Source organism: Arvicola amphibius, chromosome 3, assembly GCF_903992535.2.
Source record: "Arvicola amphibius chromosome 3, mArvAmp1.2, whole genome shotgun sequence".
Lineage (NCBI taxonomy): Eukaryota > Metazoa > Chordata > Mammalia > Rodentia > Cricetidae > Arvicola > Arvicola amphibius.
Genome location: NC_052049.1, coordinates 7,243,795 through 7,259,034, shown reverse-complemented (window position 1 = coordinate 7,259,034; position 15,240 = coordinate 7,243,795). Strand labels below are relative to the sequence as shown.

The following is a 15,240-nucleotide window of genomic DNA, read 5'->3' as shown; positions in this document are numbered from 1 at the left end:
GAACCATACAGGCGGTGAGCTGCAGGGGAGGCTGGTGTCCAGTAAAAGCGGTGGAGGCCGGGAAGCAGGGGCACTGGGGAGTGACTGCCATAGGGACTGTGGCTCTGCATCTGGGCACCGGAACTAACCATGTTCTGAATCTGTGGCTCTTTCCTCTGCTGACCCAGGAAGAGGCTGTTGTGTTGGCCTGGACCCCTTCAGTCGTGGTTTCTGTCCTTGGTCCCTGTGTAGTGAGTTGGGAGACCCTGTTTTAAAACAAACAAACAACTAAAAAAACCCAACCAGAACAGACTGGATCTCCAAATTCTGGGCACTGTCGTCCCTGTCCTACTTGATCTGGGGCAGGGGTTTGCTTCTTTTAGCTTGGCATTCCCATGAGCCCCCGCAGCTCCTCGGCAACATCCTTGTCTAGACAATCTGTTTGAGCTGGGGCAGCAAGCAGAGGTTCCTGGCCTTGACTCGATGTATACATACCCTGTAGATGCCAGAACAAAATATCACAAGCTGGTGTCTTGGGAACAGCCAACTTATGTTCTCTGGGCAGTGGACACTAGAACTCCAAATATCAATGGCACTGAACCCTGCAGAATGACAGTGGGAAGACCCCGTCCCTGGCCTCCTTCCATAAGGCTGATCTCACTGTCACACTTCTGTGTTCCCTGTGGACACACAAACCAGGTCACTGCCACCCGTCTTTGGGATCATAGGCCCTTTCTCACTATTCGTTGGCGGCTCACCTGAATATCTTCAAGACATGTCTTAAGGTCACTGGTCATATTGTGTTAGAGGCCACCCTATTCCAGTACAATGTCATTTTAACCAAAGACCCTATTCCAAATGAGGACCTTCTCTGTTACAAGAGGCCAGGAAATTTGGGGATGCCATTCAATGGCATACAAGCAGTAACAGCCGCTTCCCAGGTTCAGATAAGAAATCTACCAGCTTTCCTCTCCCTGTATCGGGGCAACATAAAGCCAACAACAGCAAGAAGAGAAGGGGTAGTGAAAATTAAGTCACATAAAGGTGAAGACCAATGAGGTCCTTCACAGCATCTTCTGGGGGGGGGGGCGCTACCTGGGGCTTCCTCCCCTGGGGGATCTCCTGTCCTTGCCTAACCAGAAGACAACTTCCTTCTAGAAATGTTTGTCTTTCTTTATCATTTTCATTTATTTCTTTGATAAGGGGTTTCATCATGTAATCTCAGTTGTTCTTAGCTCATGATGCTCTTGCCTCAGCCTCTTGAGTGTTGGGATTGCAAACCTGTACCACCAGATACTTGGAACCAGAAGTAGCCACCAGGATGGATGAATTTCTCACGATCCGGCACATAAGACCACCATCTTCACAGACACCGAGGATTCCAGCATCGTGTTGAGCTGAGCCAAGTCGTCAAGGCTGTCCTTAAGTGGCTGCTGATGAGCCGTGGCCGTCCAAGGATAGCCAGCTCCTTGATGATGGGAAAACTCTGGGGAGTGTGACCAGCCAGCCAGTCACATTCCCCAGCCACAGGGGACTCGGGTTCTGAGCAGATGACGCCTTCAAAGCCCTGCGCTATGAGCCCTTCTCCAACCCTCTGGAGCTTCTGGATGTGATTAAGCCACGGGATTCTGGAGGCTGTGCCAATGAACAAGCTGTGCAGGGAGGCCCCAGGCCCACCCTCCTGAGGCCCAGCTCCCTAACAAATAAGTCTGTGCCACCATGGCTTAAACTGACTGATTATATCATTATAAGATGCATAGTGCACTACCTAGAAATTTCCTCAAGCTCGAGAGGAGGCATCATTCTGCCACTCTCCACACTTCAGTGAATCCATTATCCATATACACACTTTTTAAAAACCTAAAACTGGGTTAATCCCACTGCCACCCATCACACGTTGAGATCAGAGTAGTGTTACTTTTTTACTTGTTCTCATTGGCTTGTCCACTGCAACCTCTGCCTCTACCTTTACACTGCATCCTCGTGTGTGTGTGTGTGTGTGTGTGTGTGTGTGTGCATGCAAGCATCCTCTTTCTAGAAGGGCAGCAGGCATACTGCATCAGGCCCATCCTAGTCTAGCACAATCTCATGCCATTTACCTACAGATCAACCTTTTGCCCCCTGACCGAGTGAGGACTTACTTCAGCAGGGAGTGGTGAGCACAGGTCACCCACAGTAGGATCTAGTCTCCGCCACTGCTTGCTCATGGATGCCACGTGAGACGGTGACATAAGGAGGTGCAGGTTTGGACATGCGAAGCTCTGATGTGTTCTCAGCCTTCCTACACACATCCTACAGATTCATTCACTTGGCTACAGCGCAGCCTTTGGGAGGCTTTGGGTGAGAACGACGCTAATTAGAATGTGTTTCAGGTTGAGGGAATGCTCACTCCTGTGGCATATCCAAATTTCTGACCTCAGGGCGGTCTCTGTACATTGCCTACAAGAAAGGCGAATCTGTAACTGCCCTCAGAATGGCTTAATCATAGCTGTTATTTTCCTTTCTGACAAGAGCATTAGACAGATGGCCCTGGGTGGGTTTCTCATGAACACGGGATTAGTGGAGTCATTATAGCTCCGCATCCATTACTGTCTCTTTAAACAGCTCCTAACTGACAAGTTCTCTAGCAGTCCAGGGCAGCCGCCCTAAATTCACACAGCAAAGGCAAGGTTATAAAGTTAACCCCACAGGAAGAAAAGAAGGAAGATGGGAGGAGGAGACAAGAGGGAGGGAATCAACCTCCCTAGTGACCCGAAGCCCTTCACTGACCATTAAGAACTTGGGAGTTGGGTGCAGCCATGCAAGGCAGCGAGCTGGTGCTATGGGAGAGCTGGGAGGCCAATCCGACCCACCCGCTGTGAGACTTCCGAAAAGTTACTCAGCCACTCTAAATTTGGGGGTTCCAATGTATGAAAGAGGGAGATTAAGACCTTGCTGTCAAGGTTGCCATGGAAATGGAATGAGGTGATGAACATAGCAAAGCGGAAGACTCCTCATGCCCCTGACAGGGGCATTGACCAGCACTGTCCAGTTCCTGGCTCCAGCTTATGGGGCACATGCAAACTCCAGCCTGGCTTCAAACTGTAGCTTCTCCTGTCTCAGTGTCCCAAGTGCTGCGATTTCCAGGGTCATCCTTACCATGGCCAGCTCAACACTGCAATGTTGAGTTGCTTTGGTGTGTTTTATAGTCAGAGACTAACATTATATTAGAGCCACTGATCCCAAAATTCTTTAACAAGATCTGCCAGTCTTATGGATCTCTGGTTCCTTCCACCTTTCCTCCGAGTGTTTTGGGGTGTTTTCATCTTCCCCAAAGCTCCACTTAGCAGTTACTGAATGGGGAAATAGTCGGTGCGTTAAGTCATTCTGGGCCTGATGCTGGGAGAAGGGGCCAGCACAAATTCTCTTTGTCTTGTGTGTTGTCACCAAGGACCCAACCTTGTCTTCATCCTTGCCAGTTGGACTCTTTGTTCTAAGGCTTGTTTCTTGTTTGCATAAGGGCTACCGTAGCTCCAGACATTGTACATACCATTGGAAATCAAGGAATGACAGGAAGACATGTACATTTTTGTGCCTCCTATCGGAAAACCCAGATTTCAGAGAAATCTGTTGGCTTTAGCTTTCACTTAATATTCCTCTGGCTACAAGGGGAATAAATTTCACTATGGTAACTAGAGGCCCTCTCAGAAGATAGAGGGGGACATGGACTTGGCTGGACTGATAATGAGTTTGCCACAGAAACTCAAGGTGACCTGAATGTCATTATTCAGGAGAGAGTCTAGGAAATAAATCACAACTTTAATCTAGCAAACGCTTTGTCCCAGTAAATAAATCCCACCTTTGTCCTGTGGCAGGGCCAGAGTTGGTGGTTCAGCAGCAACTCCTTCTGAAGACAGAGGAGACAGAACGTGGAACCCATCAGCAGACACCAAAACTTACTGCTTTCTGAAGCTAAAATGTTTGGGGTGACTTGGTATCTCTTAATGGGAGCCTGGGCATGCCCTCAAAGAACGTAACTACATTGCCACATAGGTAGATGTTGTTCCCAGCTGTACAGAGACAACCACATTTAGTTATTTATTTATTGGGAGGCGGCATCATACCATAGAGTGTGTGTGGAAGTCACAGAACAATATGTGGGAGTTGGGTCACTCCTTCTACTGTGCAGGCACTAGGGATCGAACTTAGGGTGTCAGACCTAGCCATGAAGGCCTTTACTCCCTGAGCCATCCCAGTGCCCCAGGAAATGCACTTTTGATAAACATACCACCCCTGTCAAGGGAATCTGCATTTGATTTGGAAAATCAGGCTGGGAGTCACAGAAACCAGTTTGATGGCTGTAAAGGCATTCCTCAATTCCCACCTAAAAATGCATGCTCTCAAGCTGATCACCAGCCTGGCTCCCCAGACATAGCTCTTTCTAGAACTTAATCAACACTCAGAGAATGACACCGTTTCTGTTTGTTTGGTTGGTTGTTTTTTTGTTTGTTTGTTTTTTGTTTAGTTTTCTCCCATGGGCACATATGGAAACAATGTGTCACAGGTTTGAAAGCAGCTCGTGGACTTGGACCCCTGATACACACATTCTCCTGAATCCTGGGTTCTTGAGGCAGATCCAGTCTGAGGTCTATGCCACTGAGACCCATTCCTGGCGGCGGCAGGAGACCCACACATCAAATCCACAGTTCCACAGTTGGAAACTGACGATGGCGCCTGTCCTTGTTAGGATTTCTGCTGCTGTGAGGAGACACCAGGACCACAGCAACTCTATGAAGGAAAACATTCAGTGGGATGATGTCTGTTTTCAGAGGTGTAGTCCAGCATCATCGTGGAGTGACACGGTGGCGTGCAGACAGACATGGTGCTGGAGCTGAGCCCTGCATCTTGATTGGCAGGCAACAGGAAGTGAACTGAGAACACTGGCTGTGACTTGAGCAGATATAAGAACTCAAAGCCCACCCCCACAGTGACACACTTCCTCCAACGTGTCCACACCCACTCCGACAAAGCCACACCTCCTAACAGTGCCACTCCCTTTGGGGGCCAATTTTTTCAAACCACCACAGTGCCTGTATCTGAGGCCTTAAGAGTATTCCCAAATGAAAGCCGAGGGAACCAGCGTCCTCTAGGCAAGCTGCCGTCCCCCAAGCGCTCCAAAGTGTGAGTCCAAGTGCTTGACAGCCCTCAATTAGGCTAGAGCAGAAGGTGCCTGCTAAGTCCAGGGATGCCACAAATAGGGTCAATGACCAGAAAGGTCAACAATGGTGGCTTTCCCAGGACAAGCTGCCACAGGGTCTGTGGTTGCCAAAGACAAAGGCTACTCAGTTGTCTTAGTTTTCTGTAATGTCAGAGGCCAATTCCAAGATTCTCATGGTCTCCACCAGGTATGACAACTGCCAGTCATATACATAGGCTTGTCGGGGAGGCGTTCTTGGGGGCAGGTGCCAACCCAACCCTGCAATACAAAGGATGGCAGGCCAGCCAGCTGTTGCTATGTTCCCCAATGCCTTCCCTTCCAATCTACAAAACCAGGGACTGAGCCAGCGCAGCCGTGCAGGGGTGGCGTTTGAAATCCCAGCTGCCTCCAGCTGAGAGGTTTAAATTGGAAAGATTTTAATTAGGTCCTCATAACTGCCTGTGCCTTTATCCAGTTATTCATTCACCCCCTTATTAAGAACCCACTAAGTGCAATGATGGGCACAATGAGGCTTAACCATTCGGGAGCCCAGAGTGATTATAATATAATCTCCTTTCTGGTGGAGCAGTGGCTGTTGCAAACGTCTTTTATGGGACAGCCATCAAATCATGGTCTTTAATAAAGGCAGATGGCTCACACAGATTTGCTGTGCAATAGGAGTTTATTGTAAGTAGGGGTTTTCATCAAAGTAATTTCAAGGTTCTGAAAACTGCTCGCCACCTCCCTTGGCTTGGTTGTCTTGTATGACCGAGGATCGCCTCTCCAGGCTGTGTTGCTGAGGAGAACCTAGCCATAGGAGAGAACTGTTGCCATTCGGGGACCAGAAAAAGTAAGGATAAAAGCTGGAGGCCACTCACCTGCCCAGGACGTGTGAAATCAACCCGGAGAGAGTTAACAGACTCTAAGAGACACACGCATGCATCTGCACTGGGGCACGGGGTTCCAAACCTTCTGATACCTGCCCTGCAGGTAGGTGTAGAAGGTGGGAGAGAGCCCCTGTCCTAGCAGGTGATCTGAGGGGCAGCAGAACCCTGAGAACAGTCTAGATTGTTCTAAGCCCACCACATATGTTCCCACCCACTGTCTAGGAGGAGACTTTGGTGACAGCCTGGTGGTTGTCATTGGATGCCCAGCCTACACTGCAGACTCTCAAATATCTATTAGAGACATCACCTCTGTTTTCCTAGGGCCACGTGTCTCTCGAAACACACTACAGACTCTCATATACACAAAGAACTAAATTAATGTGCACCCAAACCAACCTCGCTGTCTTCTCAATTCCTGACTTCTCTCCCTCTGGAGAGGCACTGTCCCCAACTCCATCAGGCCCCTTGGCAGAAGCCCCGCAACTCTTCCAGTGTAAAGGAACACTGGGTCAGCGAGAAGCAGAGAAACAGAGAAACATAGCCTGTCTTTCTCAACTATCCCCCTGTGGGACAAAGACATGTACAAGGGCCCTGAAGCTAGCATTATTAAATCCTCCTGTGGTCAGTCCCTGGCTAGCCTGTGCTGGTCACCAATGGCAGAAACACTACTGCACTTCTAATGAGCTGTTTGTGCGTGGATACCCTAAGCTCCACAGCTGGAGGCAACTACTGTCCTAACTGCACAGAGAGGTCAGGTCACTCTCCTGAGGCTACAGAGCTAGGGACTGGAGCCAGGTACTGTGGCTCTACAGCTTGCTGTGTTCAGAAGGACCCCATCTCACCAAGGGCCTATTCCCAGAGTTCCCTCAACTAACAATGCCCCATGCTGGCTTGTGCCCTCTCTGCCTATGCTACATAATGACCATGCCCAACAACTCCCAGAGGCAAGAATGAGATCATCGGTTCACAGGTTCCAGGGGTCAAGGGTACAGACTTTGGGTGAGGCACAGTGGGTCTACCTGGGTCCCAGCAGAAAAAGTGAGGGTGACAAGGGCTGAGCATAGCAGGATCCTTTACTCTCAGCACCCAAGTGGGCTGATCTGAAGGTGGGGTTACCGGAGCCCCTCTGTGAAAGGCACCTGCCTTCCTCCCCCAAGTTCAGAAGGAAGAATGTTCCAAGCAGGAGCGTCCTGAAGACCACATCGAGAGGCATCAGAGCCTCAGAACTGTTCTGACCTCGGCCTTGGGAGCCGTGAAGCCTCTCTTCTGTCACACTGCCAGTCTGAGTTCCAGAGATAGAGAGGAAACAGCACCCTTCCCTTCCTCCCTCCCTCCTACCCTCCCTCCCTCCTTCCCTCCCTCCCTTCCTTCCTCCTTCCTCCTTCCTTCCATTCCTGTCCTCCCTCCCTCCTTCCCTCCCTCCCTCCTTCCCTCCCTTCCTTCCTGTTTCTTCCTTCCTTTCTTGACAAAGTCTCATGTAGCCCAGGCTGGCTTCAAATTAACTAAAGATGACCTTGAACATCTGGTCTTCTTGCCTTCCACTTGCAAGTACTGATTACAGATGGGTGTCCCAGTACATGGGTAGTGCAGTACTGGGGCCTGAACTTGGCCCTTGCGCATGCTAGGCAAGCTCTTTACCAACTGAGATACATTTGCTTTTTGTTTTTTATTACATTTTATCCACTTATTTCGAGGGGGTGAGTTCACACACACCACCACCCACAGCAGAGGTTAAAAAAGACAGCTTGGAGTCAAACCGTGTGGATATTGGCATTGAACTTGGGTCATCAGGCATGGGTAGACAGCACCTTAACCTGATCAGCCTTTTCACCACCTGAGGGGTGAAAGCTATCACCTGCTCACTTCAGTCATGTTAATGGGGCAAACTTCTCGAGGTCACTGGAAACAAGGGGAAACCCAATCACTCCCAGCAAGGGCTCCCTCCCCATGCTGTTCCTGAGTCTGCCCTGCAGTTGGATTTGAAAACAGCCAAACTGCACTTGAGCTTCCAAACTGTTCTCTCCTAGGTCAGATGGCTTTGAAACTTCTCTGACTCTGTAACACCAGAGCCTGAAAGTGCCTGTCCAGGTAGTGGCTTGAGCCAACACTTGAAGCTCTGTCTCCCAAATGAGAGCCTGTGTCGCGTGCTTGCTGAAGGCCTCAGCAGATGCTGGCACCATGTCCTTGAACTCTCAGCCCCAGAGCCCTGAACTAAATAGGTCTTCATTCTTTATAAACTGCTGGTCCTGTGGTATTTGTCGCAGCATCAGAAAATAGTCTAAGGCAGGTGGAGGCCTTCACTGCCCACCAGATGGGTCATTGTTTGTCTCCAGAAGCCATGTAGGTGACAGTTGCTCAGGCCAGGTCCCAGTCAGCGACAACATTGTCTTTTTTAAAAACTAGGGCATCTGATTTGTCACTTGCCCATTAGCCAAGGACAAGTCGCTACCAATGCTAAGGAGGAGGAGGGGTGAGAGTAAAGGCGTCTGCTGCTAAGCCCCACAGCCCAGGTTCAACCCCCAGGACCCACACTATGGAAAGGAACAAACCCCTACAAATCATCCTCTGATTCTCACCCTGATTCTGTGGCGTGCTATCCACACACATGAACACCGAAGGAAACTGTAACACATAAGGAAACTGGGGTCCTCCTCAGCAGCATAAAGAAAATGGTGCGGGTTCTCTTAGCTGGGGCCTGAGTTCCTTTGCGGTGAGCGGCAGGCGCTGTGTGAAGACACAGCTGGTTGTGCACACAGCAGTCTCACAAGGTCAAGAGTCAAGAACCAAGGGCGGTCCTCCAAGGACAGCTGGCAGGCAGCTGGTCCCCAGAGGGGAAGGAAGGAGTCTCCCTGCTCCAAGGCTCCCTTCTCCTCACAGTGCTCAAGCAGTGTGGGAAAGGTTCACATCTCTAGTGCTGCTTCCTTCGTCCTCAGGAGTGTGTGTCCTCCTGAAGGCTGTGCATCCTCCCAAATTTTAGTCTGGTGGCCGCCTTCCCACAGAAATGCACGAACTTGAACAAGTAGTGTTTTACAGACTAATTTATTTCGTTGTAAAATATTTATTTATTTATTTGTTTATTTATTTATTATGTATATAACATTCAGTCTGTGTGTATGCCTGAAGGCCAGAAGAGGGCACAAGACCTCATTACAGATGGTTGTGAGCCACCATATGGTTGCTGGGAATTGAACTCAGGACCTTTGGAGGAGCAGGCAATGCTCTTAACCACTGAGCCATCTAATCTATTTCTATTTAATGTGTATGAGTGATTTATCTGCATGTATGTCCGTAAATCACTTAGGTGCCTGAAGCCCACAAATACCAGAAGAGGACATAGGATCCCCAGGAGCCAGAGCTACGGAGGCTCATGAGCCACAATACGGGTGCAAAGAATCAACTGACTGGGCCATATTCTTTCTTTAAATATGGAAGAAAACTCACAAATAAGTTTTTTAAAAAGTTTACATGAGTCCTTTGCCCACATTTCCTGATTTCCCTTCCTTTTTCTTTTCTCTTTTATTCTCTCCTCCTCTTTCTCTTCTTCTCTGATTCCCCTTCTTGAGACAGAGTGTGGCCCATTGAGTCTTACGGCATCTATGTACAAGTGCTGAGATTTTAGGCACAATACCCGCCCACACTCCAGTTTTTTCCCTTTGCCCATTTCTTTCTTTTTCTTGATATTCGTTTATTGATTTTATTGAGCTCTACGTTTTTCTTTGTTCCCCTCCCTGCCTCTCCCCTCCCTTTCAACCCTCTCCCATGGTCCCCATGGTCCCAATTTACTCAGATCTTGTCTTTTTCTATTTTCCATGTAGATTAGGTCTATGTATGTCTCTCTTAGGGTCCTCATTGTTGTCTAGGTTCTCTGGGATTGTGATTTGTAGGCTGGTTTTCTTTGCTTTATGTTTACAAACCACTTATGAGTGAGTACATATGATAATTGTCTTTCTGGGTCTGTGTTACCTCACTCAATAAGATGTTTTCTAGCTCCATTCATTTGCCTGCAAATTTCAAGATGTCTTTACTTTTTTTCTGCTGTGTAGTACTCCCTTGTGTAAATGTACCACATTTTCCTTATCCATTCTTCAGTCAAGGGGCATTTAGGTTGTTTCCAGGTTCTGGCTATGACAAACAATTCTGCTATGAACATAACTGAGCACATGTGCTTGTGGCATGATTGAGCATTCTTTGGATATATACCCAAAAGTGGTATTGCTGGGTCTTGAGGAAGTTTTTTTTTCCTGATTTTTCTGAGAAATTGCCACACTGACATCCAAAGGGGCTGTACCAGCTTGCATTCCCACCAGCAATGCAGAAGTGCTTCCTTTTCCCCACCACCTCTCCAGCATAAGTTGTCAGTAGTGTTTTTGATCTTGGCCATTCTTACAGGTATAAGATGGAATCTCAGAGTTGTTTTGATTTGCATTTCTCTGATGACGCCCTTTGCCCATTTCTACATTGAGTTCTGATTATTGCTGAGTTGAGCAAGTCCAGCATATATATTTTTTTTCCAGGCATCAGACTCTTCCGTGATAAATGATTTACGAATCTTCCCTCCCATTCTGTGGGTTGCTGAAGATTAAGTTTTAATTGTAGTTTTATCAAGGCTTCCTGTCTTGTATTTGGAATTTTGGTGTCTTATCTTAGAAGCCAAATGTAGCATCATGAATTTTGCATTTAGATCTTGATCCAGTTCAGTGGAACAGAAACTCCCGTATTTGTTGAAAAGCTGTTCTTTCCCCATGACTGCTCCTGGTACTGTAGCTAACTCACCGGACCGCAGGCCTGCAAGCCCTCTTGGAGGCCCTCAGCTCTGGTCCCTGGACTGCACGGCTACCTGATGCCCATCCCACACTGCTTTGATTCCATCGCCATGGAATGTGGTCAGAATCCAGACGCGAGGACTGCCCTACCCTGTCTGTCTTCTGGATCATTTTAGCCTACCAGATAATCCATTTGTTTTCTGAGGGGAGGAGTGGCATTTGTACGTGTTGTATGCCATGTGTGACTGTGCGCATGTGGAGTGTGTGTGCAAACTCCTGTGTGAACACATGTGGAGGCCAGATGAAGACCTTCTGGGTGTCCTGCTCTACTGTCTTATGCCCTCGGGAGAGGGTTTCACTGAGCCTAAAGCTTTCAGTTTTCATGCTAGGCCAGGGAGTCCCAGCAATGCTCTCATCTCTGCTCTCCCTCCTGTGTTCGAGCCAGTGCTTCCCAACACTCGGATTACAGCTGTGCTCTGCCACACTCAGCTGTTTACATGGGTGCTGGGGATTTGAACTCAGGAACTCAAGCTTACATACAAACACGCCTACACACTGAGCCATCTTCCTGGCTCCCACCAGCTTTCTATGTGATGTAGGTGCTGGTGGTCTGAGCTGCAATGTGTTAAATTCACTAGTGAGTCCATCTATTGAAACAGATACCTTTTTTAATTATTTTGTTTTATTTTATTTGGTTTTAGAGACAGGATTTCTCTGTAGCTTTGGAGCCTGGAACCCGTCCTGGAGCTAGCTGTAGACCAGGCTGGCCTTGAACTCTGAGGGACCCACCTGCCTCTCTTGAGAGCTGGGATTAAAGGTTTACACCACCACCGCCTGGTTAACCTTTTTTTTAAAAAAAATTGCTTTTGTAAATTTCCAGCAAGTTGGGATTTCTTCAGACCTACTTCGTGACCATTTTATTGACATTTCTGCCCATGATTATACTCATCCACTTATACATATAAAAATACTAACGCTAGTGCAAAAGAGGTATTTATTATGCGCCTTTGTGACTGTGGAACAAACTCTGGTCACCTATGAGAGACTGCGGGGCTGCAGGGACTCTGGGCCAGGCAGCTGGTTGGCCAACCATCCACTTTGTAACAGAAGCCCAGGGGGGGCCTGGGGTCTTGACTCCTCACATAAGCAGTTTGAGTGCACTCATCCCGGACATTCCTGAGAGCGGTCAGCCCTGAGATCTGCTCTCCTCCATCTCCATTGCCTTAGGCGCCATGCTTTCTGCCACATTCTCCAGGAGAGCTAGCCTGGAATCAGTGATAAGGTGTTTAAGAGCAGAGAGGGCTGGGTCTTGGGGCGTGCGTGCATGCGTGCGTGCGTGCGTGCGTGCGTGTGGTGTCCAGGAGCAGCAAGCATCTCCACGCGCTTCTACAGACTGTGTGTTGGAGTCCTAGGCTTGGTGAGTCTCTGGGAGGACTGAGAGGACAGACTTTGGGTTACGCGCCCGGCTAAGACTTGTTCCGAGAAAAAGATGTGCAGTGACTATTGAGCGAAGCAGAGTCTTTGTTCCAAAGGAAACAAGAAATGTCTTATTATGAAGCTGAGTATGAGTGACCACAGGAACATGGATCCAAATACCCCCAGAATGGCACACCCCCTCTGGGAGCCGTTGCAGGAGCCTTTTTACTTACAGGACCAAAGAAAGCTACACCTGAGCAGATTTACCTGGTACATCAGTGGCAGCGCCAGGTAGGCAAGGAGAGCAGAGAGAGCAGAGTCCCTGCTGCAAGGCTCTCATGGCGTCCTAGGCTTCATTGATAGTCACAGGAACGGCAGCTCAGACACAGAAGTGGCCGCTAAGAGACTGAGGGCTAAAGACCAAGGTAACTTGGCTCTGGCCTTGCAATATTCCAACTCTACGATCCTAGAGTTCTCGGTAATCCATCTGCCTGTCAGCTCTTCAGCGCCAATGTGACAACGTTCCCGGGAAGCTTCCATTCACATCTGGGGAATGGCGCATCTGCAGGAGCCCGGGACAGGCTCCTTAGAGTCTCTCATTGTGGAGAGCTTGCTTTCTGCCAGATAATTCCAGAGGCATATGCAGAGGACCTCTGCCCAGGGAAACCCAGGTGGCCACCAAGGCTTCCATGAGGGTTAGCCAGGTGAATACATCCTGCTGTTAGCCATGGCTCCTGTAACTCGGGGCTCGGCAATGAGACCATGAGTACATGACGGACCCAGACACTTGTGCAGACTCTCTGAGGCAAGCAGGACACGCTGCAGGCACTCTGCTTGATGACTTGGCTCAGTATACTAGCGCGAAACTTCTGTCACGCCTTGAACCAAGCTGCGAGTCCAATCTGTCCTATGTATTGGTAACACTGATAATATTAGCAGCAATTGTTCACCTCTGATGAGGGCCATTCACTCAGCAAACACCTGTTGGCTGTATATCCTCAACGAGGCACTAAATCTGAACAAGCAAACAGGAGCCAAAGCAGATTAGGCAGACACAGCTCTTGTCCACCTGTCCTCCATGCGAGGGCTTCACTACAGAAACTAGTCTTGGGTGAACTAAACAAGTTGGTTGCCCTTTTCTGGAACCTTCGGAGAACAAGCCCCTGCAAAAGCCTAAGCTTTGAACTCCTGGCCTCCAAAATGGAAAGAATTTGTTTCTGCTACCTCAAGCCACTCTTGGTCTCAGTCTTTTGTCACAATAGCCCCAGGAAAGGTTTACATCTCTAAGAAACTAGTCCACAGGTCCAGATCTGACAGGCTGTGGAGGACCCAGATCCAGGTCCATTCCACAGAGCCTAGCTGCTAGCCCGTGTCTCACACGGACCCGATGGGTGTTAGCACTGACTGGCCCATGGCTTCCACACAGGCGTTTGCTCTCTGCTGCAACAGCTCTCCTTACTCTGAGATGTTTCCATGGAAGGCTGTGTGGGTTTTCAGATTGGAAGAAAAGGTTTAAATGAGCAGAGTATCTTTTAGGAAAATACACACCTGCTGCCTAGTTCTCTCCCAGCATACGACAGACACAGAGCACACGGCCTCATACTGTTGCCCGGCAACTCATTCCGTCTCGTTTAGATGCTGGCAAGTAAACCTTGTCTTTTCCTCCCTTCCCCTTCTCTTCCCCCTTCCTCTTACCGTCCCCCTTCTCTTTCTCTTCCCTCTTCCCCCTTCCTCTCCTCTTCCCCTTCCTCTTCTCCCCCTTCCTTCTGTCTTCCCCCTTCCTCTCCTCTTCCCCTTCCTCTTCTCCCCCCTCCCTTTCTTCCTTCCTCTTCCCTCTTCCATCTCACCTTTCCTCCCTTCTCTTCCTGCCCTCCTTTCCTTCCTCCTCCATCCCTCCATCCTCCCTCTCCCTTCCCCCTCACTCCTGTCCTCTTCTCTGCCTCTTCTCCTTCCCTCCCTTCCTTCCTGTAACTTGGACTGTGTCCTCCAATTCCTCCCAACTGCAGAGAGTTCGGCTGAGCCCAGGGCTCCACTCCCCAATGGCCTCCACAAGCTCTGCTAACCTGTGTCCTGCTGACCCAGATTCCCCGCACCCCTCCCCCGCCCAGCGCCATAATCTCAGAGTCGAGGATATAGTCTGGCTGTTCTGATGCCATGAAGCTGATTTCATCAGACAGATGGCTTTTGCTAAGCACATCAAGTCTCTTAAGATGTCCATTAGAATAAATGTCACTCAACTGATTTGAAATGGCCAGCAAACACTGTCCAGGTCCAGCTGTAGAGACAGGAAGTCAGGGGCAGCCCAGGGGAAAGTGCTGATGCTCAGCAAGTACGACATGGCGTAGAGGTTTCTTATTTCGCTTACTCCATAATCCCACGCCCATGGTGAGCACCTAGCCGGCTGTCAGTCATCAGGCACACCAAGGAATGGAATGCCGTTGCTTTAGTTTGCCTTCTACTGCTGTGATTGACACTAGGACCCGAAGCAGCGGCACGGGGAGGAAGGGTTTATCTGCCTTACAGGCCACAGTCTATCATGATGCAGGCAGGAACCTAAACAAAGGCCACGGAAGAACATTGCTCACCAGCCTGTTCCTTCTGGCTTGCTCAGCCTTTCTTACACACCTCACCCCTGCCCACAGTGGAACGGGTCCTCCCATAGGCTTGCCTACAGGCCAATTCAATGGAGGCAATTTCTCAACCGATGGACGTTCCTTCTTCTCAGGTGATCCTGGCTGTGTCCCTTTGACAAAACCCTGCCCAGCATCTTGGTCTTTATAGCAGTGAGCAGTTTGGGATGAAGTAACTGATGAAGTAGATGAAACTCCATGGAAGACTACAAAAGTATTTAACGTTAGACAACTATGGATTTGGGGGGGGGGGGGTAGGAAATCATGGAGTTCACTTGACAGCCTTGAGAACAGGAGCTTCCCAGATCCTGAGAGACCCATGCATCCCCTCAGGCAGTGACGCGTTCAGGTCACTTTGTATTTCTCTGTGTATTCTCTTGATAGTCAAG

At 49.2% G+C, this 15,240-nt stretch overlaps 1 pseudogene; it reads left to right on the top strand.

Annotated features, from left to right (window-relative positions):
- The first annotated feature begins 1,300 nt into the window (after positions 1–1,300).
- On the top strand, positions 1,301–1,807 carry LOC119808889 (annotated as a pseudogene).
- Positions 1,808–15,240: the final 13,433 nt, after the last annotated feature.